The sequence below is a fragment of the Schistocerca nitens genome, chromosome 5 (assembly GCF_023898315.1).
Source record: "Schistocerca nitens isolate TAMUIC-IGC-003100 chromosome 5, iqSchNite1.1, whole genome shotgun sequence".
NCBI classification, from domain to species: Eukaryota; Metazoa; Arthropoda; class Insecta; order Orthoptera; family Acrididae; genus Schistocerca; species Schistocerca nitens.
Window position 1 is genome coordinate 689,242,093 of NC_064618.1, and position 12,269 is coordinate 689,254,361.

A 12,269-nucleotide genomic window follows, 5' to 3' on the forward strand; every position below is an offset into this window, starting at 1 on the left:
GGTCTGCACCTCTGGTGGCCCACCAATACCGTAATCTCTACCAGGACTACAGTGGGTCTACTCTGTGATGTCCTACGTACCAATATTCTTCAAACCTTCGACAGACTCTGCTGTGGGTTTGCTCTGTTGTGGCCCATTACCTGTCAGCGTGTCAAGAGTCAGCACTGTCTTTCCGTTGGAAGGACAACACTACTTCTTCAAGACTGCATGGAAATCCACTACTTCTGTGTGTAATTTCTTTTACTAATGAGACTTTGTGAAAAGAAACTGTAATTACTATTATGATGAATGATCAGAACTATCTTTATGGACTGTGAGAAAATTTAGCTTTTGACCAACATTGTATCAATAAGTGTGTGCATTTGATTTCTTTGTTATTGTACTTACGATTATGAAAAATTTTAACAAATATGTATTGCCCAGTGCCCAAAACAAATTTTAAATTTTTTTGTGGGGAGCATGGGGGCTATGTAAGTAGGCTGTTTATGTTTTCTTATTGGCAACTTTACGTAGCACTCTATATGAGAATCACTGGCTGTGCTGTGTGCAGTCTGTGGCTAGTTTGCATTGTTGTCTGCCATTGTAGTGTTGGGCAGCGGCAGCTGGATGTTAACAGCGCGTAGCGTTGTGCAGTTGGAGGTGAGCCGCCAGCAATGGTGGATGTGGGGAGAGAGATGGCGGAGTTTTGTAATTTGTCATGAACTGCTATATATATATTATGACTATTAAGGTAAATACAGTGTTTGTTCTCTATTAATATCTTTCATTTGCTAACTATCCCTATCAGTAGTTAGTGCCTTCCATAGTTTGAATCTTTTATTTAGCTGGCAGTAGTGGCGCCAGCTGTATTGCAGTAGTTCGAGTAACCAAGATTTTTGTGAGGTAAGCGATTTGTGAAATGCATAGGTTAATGTTAGTCAGGGCCATTCTTTTGTAGGGATTTCTGAAAGTCAGATTGTGTTGCGCTAAAAATATTGTGTGTCAGGTTAAGCACAGTCATGAACAATTGTTCAAAGGGGACGTTTCAAATGAATGAATTATGCGCAGAAATGTTTGCATGGATATTTCCACCTTGAGAAGTATTCACATGTGAAATTAGGCTTTGCAGAATTCACCACTTAGTAACAATCCTTGGCCTCAGCACATTCTACACAAAATAATCCCTCACCCATTTATTTCACTGAGCTTTCAGTAAGTCCAGTTTGCGCTGAAGAATATATTTTCATTACGTGATTCACAAATTCGTGTGACTTGTTATGCAAGAAGTGAGGAATCTCTCTGCTGTAAGATTTCACAGCTGAATTCTTCAGACAATATTTTTTAAACAGGCTAGGGAGGAAATCATTTATTGAAACAACACCTGTCAATGTTATATCTGCTGAATGTCTAAGAAAAAATTTTTCACTCTTTTATTTAGTGATTCAACACCATTAGTAGTAGTTATATTGGCGAAGAAATTCTCCTTGTCCTCATAGGCTTTCACCCACCTTTCAGATACTGAAAGCCATTGCTTACTAAAATAATCAAGTGCACCAGAATTTCTAGTTAACAATTCATGAGATTGAAGGTTTTGTTTTGCAGTTAAGAATTGTTCTTCAGATGGTGACTCTGCAATTTCTTCCCACAGCTTCAGAACTTGCTCACTATCTCCCGGTACATCTAAATTGTTCTTTTTGCTAAGCCACCATTGCCAGGCTTGCTTTCGATGAAATAAACAAAGATAAACCCTTGACATTGGAAATGTTCCTTTAATTGCCCATATCACAGGCTCAGAGGAAACATACCCTAAACCCTACCATACCTTTTCAAAAGTTCCCTTTGCCACTTGTGCTGGTAACAAAAAAGCAATGGCTGCACTTTTCCATTGTCATCTGTAAACGGTCTGAAAGAAAAATCTCTCAGCCTTCGATTCCTTTTCCCACCCATTAATTTGATTCCTTAATGCATCTTGGTCAATAACAGTTTTCTTCAAATCAAACAGAGCCCGATACATGTGGCTATAAATTGTACTATCTGTTGGGTAAAACATTATGTTCATCCGATGTGGTCTGTTTTCCCCAGTGAAATTTTTTTCCACAAATCTTTCCAGTTCTAACTTAATTATCCGAACTGAGTTCGTCCCCTTTGTAACTATATCACTGATCTCTTTTGAAAGCAAAGGATGTATGTGTCCAATCGTTTTCACACATTCAATGCCATGATTATGGCGGCTTGCTTGGGAGGCAGCCATATAATATCGCAGATAACTTTTTGGTACCTGTGTCGACTCCAAGTCTCGTTTCAGTTTCTCAGTAACCTTTAATACAATGCAAATTAATCAATGAATTACAAATATTTATATACAAGAGCTAGCCAAATGACATATATGTAACTTATCAGGCTAATATATCTACACACATTACTCAGTTGGATACTCACTCTTTTTTTTTAACTGTCTGTTGCCGAGTTTATCGCATAATCGGGGAATACCCTGACACACTTAACATCCAATGTTGCTGGACAGCCTTTCTTTTGTGTGTCCATGAGAACTTTTCTCTTCTTCTTTGGGTTAACATGGTCCACCTTCACGTATAAAATAAACAAAATTTAATAAGTCCCTGTAACTATTCCTTTTTGATTGAAAATATATGTAATTGCTACTTAGATCTTTATGTTACTTACCAGATGATCTGCAACAGGAGTCTCCTTTTTATGATATAATGGGCCAAGATTACATTCTCTTTTCCCTAAGCTTTCAACACAGGAAACAGGGTCAAAAAACTGTATTGGTATGTTGCCTTTTGTGTGGCTGTAGAAGAAGCCTGTCTCGTCTGGTAAAAACAGAATTTTAATTAAATCTACAATCATGTCACTGCACATATATGGGGTAGGCCACTGATGTACATGGAAACTTATGTAGCAGGCCTATGTAAAATATGTATGATAGCATCATGAAAAACCAAAAGAATTTAGTGCAAAAACCAATTACCTTGTCATGAACTAGTACGATCAAGATCAGTTTATTCATACACGAATGGATATAGTTCACTACTGGATACAAGTAGTTGTCTTTGACCACTGACGCAAACAGCATGGAAGTGATGTCAGTACTTAGTTGCAGTATTTTCACTCACTAATGGGTAGATAGTTTTGTAAATTAAGCTGTTTTAACTGTACAGGAACAATGACCCAAATGATTCAATAGATATACAATACAGAGTCGCCTGTGGTCAGTGAGGTTTAGGATACACTGTAAAAAACCTTGCCAGAGTAGAGGCGGGAAGATTGGCATTTCGTGCGTTGATGCTGCTACAAATACTCAATTAAAAAAAGTATCAGTACCTACACTTGAGTTACATTTTAATCCCTGCGTGTCTTAAATGTTTCCAAAATCAATTTCTTTCATTTCTTCTTCCCACATGTATTTTGTTCACGGCATTCTATTAATGTGTGCGTGTTTTCTTTCTTTCTTTTTTTTTGCCCCCTCTCCACATTTTCTCATTTCTGATGTATATGGAGAAAACTAATTGTTTCCTTCACACTACAGTAATAAATTCTATTTGTAGGCTACATTCTATAAACTTTGAGAATGGTTGTCCTTTTTGAAATTTCATTCTTAGTTATCCATTCCCATAAGCAAATTTATATTTTTAGCTACATAGCCATTAATGTTATTTGGCGATTGTTTCGTGTGTGCTACATGGCTTGCTGTCTTCCCCATCCTACTACGACTTATTTACTCGATCGAACAGTACGTAGTGCGAGAATGAAAAGTGTAATGTGTTCACAGAATGAAAATATGCAAGACATATTTCTCGAGAAATGTACAAATCTGATTTACGAACGACGTTATTTACTACAAATAACTATAATTACATTTATTTTTAACGCAGCCAAAGGATATAAATGGAATACATCTATGTAACAATTATGTAATTATGTTACATCTGAACACAAAAACGAATTAGGAACACTTTCACTTACGTTTAGCAGCACCTGAAGGGGGCTGGCGATAATACGCAATTCTTCTAACTGAGTATGCGTAGCCATGGACGCGCAAGTTGCTCAGAAGATGAACAACATCCTCTTCTGTCTCGCAAAATCCATGGATGTCGCCTTCTCTGTCAATACATACATCTTTCAGCGATGAATGCATTAACCTCTCGAATACATCTACTTCCCGGTCTTCAACACGGTCAGTAGACATACTCAAAGAAGTGCCTGAAACAAGAGTTTGCGACATACCACAGCAGCAGAACTCTACAGCACTGAGCCTGTAAACACACGACTCTCCCGCCACTTTTACGTCAACTCGATTTTCTCCCGGCACTACGTCAGCTCGATTTGTAGTCGCCGATCGATATATCGATATACTTTGCGAACGCTGGGCTACGTCATCTCGACGTCACTTCCTTAGTTCGTTCGGGTGAAACGAAGCTCTCCCCCTTCGGTCACGTCAAAATGTAAACGAGGTTTAGTTCCGCGTTATGCCATCGGCAGTTGTAGAATAAACAGGTAATACGTAGTTTGTAAATCCAATGAATGTGCTCTAAGTGATAATAAAAATCACATTACAATCTTAAATTTTTAAAACTAAACTCACCAGTCTGCAAAGTTTGCATCTGGCTCTGACGGCAGAAAACTCGTTGATCATATCTTCATAATTCAGATGGTTATCAGTTACGAGGTCGGCTTCGATGTGAACAAGGACAAGGTGTTCAATCTCTCCTCAGACAACACAGAACGTAATTACGATTTTAGTCTTTTAAGAGCCGAAAACGAGCGTTCTGCTGAAGAATTTGTAAGTGACATACATAGAAATATTATAAGAGCAATGTCACCATTCGGAAACACGGACTGCAATCTCCCTTTTCGTAAAAATGTACTCATTTCGACTGGTATATCACTAATCTTAGAAGATTTCAAAAGTTCCGCGAAATGTACACATTCACTAGGAAAGGAAGGCTCTAAACCTACGATGCTTGGAGTTTTGGTGCACATTCAGCAATATCGTCAGGTGAACTGTTCTTAAGGTTACTGAAAACTGTGATGGAGTCCAACAGCGTTCTACAGCTTTCCTTTCTCCTCACTAATTCGGCGTACAAGTTGTCGATTACTGGGAGAAATGTTTCGACTCTAAATTTTTCCCTTCCAGCCAGAAAAACTTCTTCAGAGTCCCCTTCTTCGCCATCATGAAGTTTGCGTTTTCGTGATCTTTTATAGGTGCTTTCATAATCTGTATCAGTCACAGTCTCCATGGATTTATTTTCATAACAGACGAACATGCCATGAACAGATGCAATAAATCCTACAAGTGATTCATATAATTCATGTACTATTTTAGAATCAATATTTACACTTCGCAATTTCAGATTTACACTATTAAATCTCTGGAGTATGTCCTTCGAAACTGTCACCCTGAATACTGTTTCCAGTCTGCTGAATTGATTCAGTAAAGATGAACTCTCATTTCGCACAAGTTGTTTTTCAAACGTATTATTGGCAATATATGTTAGGGCATTGATAACGCCCTCCCAGTTTTTATATAGACTTACACACACTTCCTCTCTTGCTGACCAACGTGTTTTTGATAAACTTTTTACCGTTTTGCTTCCTGGTTTCATGAAAGACAGAAGCAGAGAAAAAATTATAAAGATTTTTGCATTACATTGAAAACTTGCAGGCTTCCCGACTACAGCTTGCAGCACAAATGCCGACTAAATTCAAAGAATGTGCTACACAACGCCACAGAATGCACTTTTGGTCTTGTTCTGTAATATGCGCCTGCAAACCAGTGTAGGTTCCTGACATATTGCTTGCATTGTCGTACGACTCTACAGTCTGTAATATCAATGGAATTTATATACAGGACTTTTAGTACGGCCGCAGCTAAGTTTTCGGACTTCTGTCCCGGGTTTGTTAAAATAGAATGAAACATTCAACAGGTTACCGTTTTCGTTCATATATTTTAATACGAAAGATGATGGATCAATATGTGAAATGACCTCAGTAGAATCTACTATTATAGAAAAATATTTGTCCTGTTTCATTTCGCTTATTATAATTCTTTTTATTTGTTCAGAGAGAAGCTCTGTTATTTCAATCCAGATAGTTGAAGACAGATAACTTGTATGTAGCTGCCCTGGATTTGTATATCGTTCAATGAGCTCTTCGAGAAAAGGATAAAACTCGGCTATAAATTCAAGAGACATCATCAGTTGACCATCATGTAATGAATGGAATCTTTCAACGTGTCCACGTAGGGAAAGTCCACGACTTGCTAGCTTCTTCACTACTGCAAACACCCTTTTCAACACATTGCACCAGTAAATTTTTTCTGTCTCAACAAATGACTCGAAATGGTTTTCTATTGTTCCAAGTGACTTTTTTCTTGTTAAGAGTGATAACTCAGAAGTTTTGTGTTCAAGTGAATTCTCATGATAAAATATTAGATATATTTTTCCACTCTGTAATATCATTAGTAGCAATCATGGCCTTACCTCCGAACAATTTACATGGTGCACAAAGAACAGCACTGGTGCTACAGAAGTATACTAGAAAATCACGCAAAATTGATTCACCATTTAAAAGTTTACGGTAAAATACATTTTTGTTCAAATATCTGGTTTTATCACCTGTTGGTCTTCTTGAATTAGAAAAAACGCCGTTCCAGTTTTGATTAATGCTACGTTGTGAGAGAATGTCGATTGTTGATTCATTGACACACCGTTCTGCAGGATCATAACTAACGAGGTTATTTCTTTTTGTAATGTCTGACTTGATACTTAGTTTTTCGTGAAACTCGAAATCAGGAACAATTTGATTTTCTTTTTTTGTAACTTTCGTTTCGTCTGTATTTACTTCTTTTACAACAGCAGCAGTGCCAGAAATATCATCTGTACTACTTGAAATCGAAGTTTAACCAGCAACATTTTTTTACGAAAAATTCATCTACTGTGCCAAGCGTTTTTCCTTCGATAAATTCCGAAATACCGCCCCACATAGTTTTGCACATTTGATTTTTTCACTGTTATTCATGTTAAGGCACTTACAAAATAGTTAACCAACAGTCAAAACACAAGAGAAAAAAATTGTAAAAGGAAAGAAAGAAAAACTGTAACCAGTTCCAATTGTACTACACTGCACATGAGCACAAAACTTTTTACTTTAAAACACGAGCACAAAGATTTTTCCCTTAAACACGGACTGGTGAACTGCCCAACTCGGGTTACTTGGCTTAACTGTGCTGTGAAAGCATGACAATGCCGGGTAATTTAATTTCATTGTCGTCTGTTTCTCTGCTGTCAGTGAACTGCAGAAGTACACCAGCCTGCTCAAGTTCGTCCTTTAAAGAAAACGGGACAGTCCCGTTTTTGGCTTTTGTTTCCCGTCTCACCGGAATTTTAGCTGGGATGCAAATATATTACAAATTTTCTTGACACTGCCTTTCTAATTTAAGAAGCAAATAATTTTAGCAATTTGAAATTGCAGTGGGGTGTGCTGGATCGACTCTTATCTCACTTATTGTTATAACATTATAACATTTCAGCAGTTTGTGTGGGCAGAGAAGACAGACTACATAGCTTAAGTAGTCTTGTTGGCTGTTGATGTGGTGTGTTGTCATTTGTGTGAACACTGCTGTTATATCTACACACAAATGCACCTTTTGCTCCAACATGAAATAAAAATAACCTTTCCTTGAACAAAAAAAAGCTTAGTTAAGAAGTTTAATATAAAATTTGCAATGCCAAATACTATTCGATTGCACAGAGTTGGGACCTTGATATTGTGCAGGCTGCAGTACAATAAATGAGACAAACGAAGGTTTCTTCTTCTTTTTTCACCAAAAAAGAAACTAAGTAAATAAATAAATAAAAATTTTAAACTGTTGTGAAGTGTATTTCACACATTATTACATATTCTACTTATGTTCGTTTTGGAAAAAAATATATTCTTAAAAATGTAAAACATTCCCAGTATCAATAAGTTATGTTAAACAGGTGTCATTAAATCAAAGCTCAGATGTTGAAGACCACAGAGCTGCCACATTAATTACAGTAATGGAGGGTTGACTTGATACTTACCCATATCTTGTACAAGACATTTAAGTAGAGTCAGGCTTTACATACTGAGGCCCACACATGTTATAGTATTTTAAGAAACTGCTGATTACTTTATCACAGCTTTTCAGGGGCCCTGGTATTCTCATGGAGAATATATGTTTGGGTTAAGTAGAAGCTGACAACATTCTTGGAATAATAATGTTTCAAACATTGTATTGTAGATCGCAGTCCTGACAGCTTACTTCAAAATATTTTGGACAATCATGAGGATGATAACAGACAGAAGCTGGCCGGTGTAGCCGAGCAGTTCTAGGCGCTTCAGTCTGGAACCGCACAACCGCCTCGGGCATGGATGTATGCGATGTCCTTAGGTTAGTTAGGTTTAAGTAGTTCTAAGTTCTAGGGGACTGATGACCTCAGATCTTAAGTCCCATAGTGCTCAGAGCCATTTTTGAATAACAGACAGAAACCCAATGTTAAATCTCCAGTCAGTTACCAAGTAAACTATGTATATTTCCAAGCTTGTATTGTAAAATTTCGTTCTTAACGCTTCTTTAAACTAGCAAGTTGTTTAACAATATTAAAAATTTTGTCGTTTGTAAGTGCAGTTACTTTAAAACGAAAAAGGTTAAAATGAGTGCAGAGCAAAAAACGCCACCCCCCTTAAGGTGCTGACCCTAGGCCTGTGCCTATTGGGCCTGTATGTCAATCCGCCACTGGTTTCCAAGTGGTGAGTGGGTCAAACTGTGATTGCCTTCTGAGATTGTGTCAAAGTGCTGGTATCTTCAACTATTATGAGCTGGAATTCTGACATTCCTGTTAGGTTCTATTGCTGAGCACTATTAGGATCTATTGCTGAGCACTTGAACCTGTTTCTGCCATAGAAGTATTTCCTAGCATCTTGCTCATCTTCTTCACTTTCTGATTCTCCTTCAGCATTTTTCTAGCCGCTTTCACTCTCACCAGACACACTGGATTCCGAGTAATGTTCCCTCTGCATAAAATCACCATGCTCCACCTCAGAGAGATCAAAGTTGGATATTTAACAACCCACTTCATCAATAATTCATGAAAGCTTTTCTTCATTTATGGATTGTCTGTTTACACATAAAACTCACCAGGATTACCTGACATAGTTCTATAGCTGTTGTCACCAACAGACATGGAGAACAAATCAGACAAACACAAGGAACACAGCAAGCAAGAAAAATATTCAGACTGTCACTGACTTACACCAACAGTCATGCATTCCCTGGTTGTCATTTCAATGAAAAGAAAGGAAACAGACCACTTTCAACGATGACTACTGTGATAACAAGCAGCAGCCTGAGAATATGGGAACTACTGAACAGCTTAGTTCTCCAAGGTCAATAGTGGCGAGTGAAACAGGGGCGTGAGAAGCAACGCCTTGTCAGGGACCACATCACTGTAGTTAGGGGTTAAACCATTGACTAAATTACCCAAAACTTTCCACAGAAAATTCTTATCGAGTCAACTGCATTATTTATAAGTTCCAATAAAAATTTTAAAAATAGAAATCTCTCTCAGAGGAGTATATGAGATTCTACAAAATTCGGAAACCTACAGCGCGATGTTGCCCCGTCTAGTCATTACAGAATAAACCACATTCATTGTTATGAGGCCAGCTGCATCATCAAACAGATTCATCCTTTATAAAATACCACCAAACCAGAGGAGTTATATGTTTTGAACAATTAACGTGTGTTTGTTGTCAGGAATTTCATGATCAGTTTCCTATCTTTCCAGACCTTGAAAATATAAAAAAACTCAGACACTTATCTCTTTATTACGTCTAGTTTAAATAAGCATTGAAACATGCTGACCAACTCAAGTAAATTCATCTGCTTTGCTACTTTAGAGGAACCTTGAAACTAGCGATACCAACCTTTGTAGTAACCATCAAGAGACACTTTTCTCCAGAAAAAGATTATCCTAACATAATCATTTAATTACCCACAGCAATAATGTTCTCACATATGTATCCTCTTTTTCTCTTAAATATAGGTTATACTTTTCCGTTAGGTCCACTCACCCTTTCCAACACACCAGGTACATACAATACCGTACTGGTACAATATCCAGTTAATAGCATTTACGACTGTATCACCTCCTTTTATACATACATGTGAAGGTAACCTACTCCTACCATTGCCTGTACTCCTATAATCCGTTCATCATAAGAATAAACCTGATGTAAACAAACACAAATGCAATGATTGCCTAGAAGAGATAGCACACGTACGCTGGTGTTGCTACTAAATTATGTTAAATGTAACTTTAAGATATACAAATGTATTAACAGCCCTCAACGTTTTTCTTAATCACGCTTTAGCTACTTAGTTTTTATTTCAAAAATCGTGTACAGTCATAGCCTCTGCAGCGTAGTGCTCTGATTGTCGTGCTGTTAATGCGGGGTATGAAAATGGCTGAGGGTGCTTTCTGTTCTGTAGTGAAACACGTGCGTGGAACATGGTTACAAAGTGCCGAGAAATAGGCTGTTCTTAATGTTTTTCATAAATTTACGGAGATAGTCGGCTGTGTAGTTTTCCCAGTGCTGTATATGCTTTAGCTGATAAGTTCCAGGAAATTTAATGTGTATTGCAGTCGGTAGCGTAATGGAATGTGAACGATTAGTACGTTAGCTAAAAATGACAACGTGTTGCTGTTTTCTTCTAGTCGTCTAAGGAGCGTATTGTGGGAGATTTGCAGTGTATTATTTATTTCTGCGTAAAAATTCAATGACATTCAAAGCTGTATTAGAAGCAAGATGGCGTCACGTGTAGAAGTTGTAGGTAATCGCTCCGTAAATCAAGATTTTTTTAACATCACTAAAGTGCATGTTGTGCGATAAAATTGTGTCAAGTGGCGTCAGAATATGCTCAATCATGCATAAATGGTATCATTCGCATTGCTTCGCGAAAATAGACCAACATAAAATCTTGTGTTCATGTGGAACGAAGTGCAACGGTCGTTCAACCGTGATAGAAATGTGCAATGCTAACTGTTAATTTGAAGTGATAGAAGAATTACAAGAAGACTTGAAAGCATCAAAGAACGCGTCCTGTTGCTCGAAAATATGGCAAAATACTTACGCAAACCACTATCTCGAGATCGAAGACATTACCAGACATACAGTGAACCAAAACATATGAAATCTAAACCTGTTTCAGAAGATTCAAGCTTCCTTTAGGAGATGGAGACCGGAATTTAGATTTCATTGACGAATCCAAAACTGTTGAGTCTTGCAAACCAGATACAGTACACCAGTCTAGATCGCTAATAACAAAGCGCTCAAAGCAACAGCTAGGTCACAGTACATTAGTAGAATCCGGCTGTGTTAAAAGAAACGTAAACAAACCATTGAACAATGACACTAAAAAGACAAAAAACAACATTAAGCCAGTTCTTCTTGCTGATAGCTAAGGTACAGGGATTGCAGGAATGCTTAGCCACCAGAAAGATGTAAATATCACCAGCATTATGAAACCTGGTGCTGGTTTACAGGAAATCTTGGACTACAAAAACAAAAATCAAGTGTTACGAAATCAATGTCTTGTGATACTAGGTGGCGCCAGTGATGTGTACAAGAACGAACTCAAAACTGCAACCACTGTTCTAACAGAAACATTAACTAAATTAGACGATCAAAAGGTGGTTGTGGTAGGCCTACCACATAGGCATGACCTGATGGAATCCTCTTATGTGATTCTGGATATGGATTGTAATATACGCAATAAACAGTTCCCAAGTTTTCTATATACACATACATTTTACCATAAAGACTGATACACATGAACACAGCATGAAGTTCAAAGGCAGACTGAATTAAACATGGCAGCTCGCCAGAGCAGTTAATATTCCAAAGATTGTAATTAGTGTTGTTGATGTGACCTATCGACGCCACACAGCCCCCCCCCCCCTCACACCCGCAGTACGGAGTATGGCCTATGAGACCTGAGAGGGGGTGGGTTGTGCGGGTGTCAGTAATGGCATGAGTGCTGCGAGGCGGCAGGCGCACAACTGGAAGCTCCATCACCATCGGGTCAGGCTGCAAAGGTGCGGAGGGCAGCCGCTGGTCCAACTCGTAATCCGAAAACTAGTGGGGGTGGGGGGGGTGAATGATGTGTTGGCCAACTCGGGAGTAGAGGTATATGAGAGGAGGCGGTGTTTGAGTGTGCCTTCCGCAAATGCAGACTGAGCTGTCTG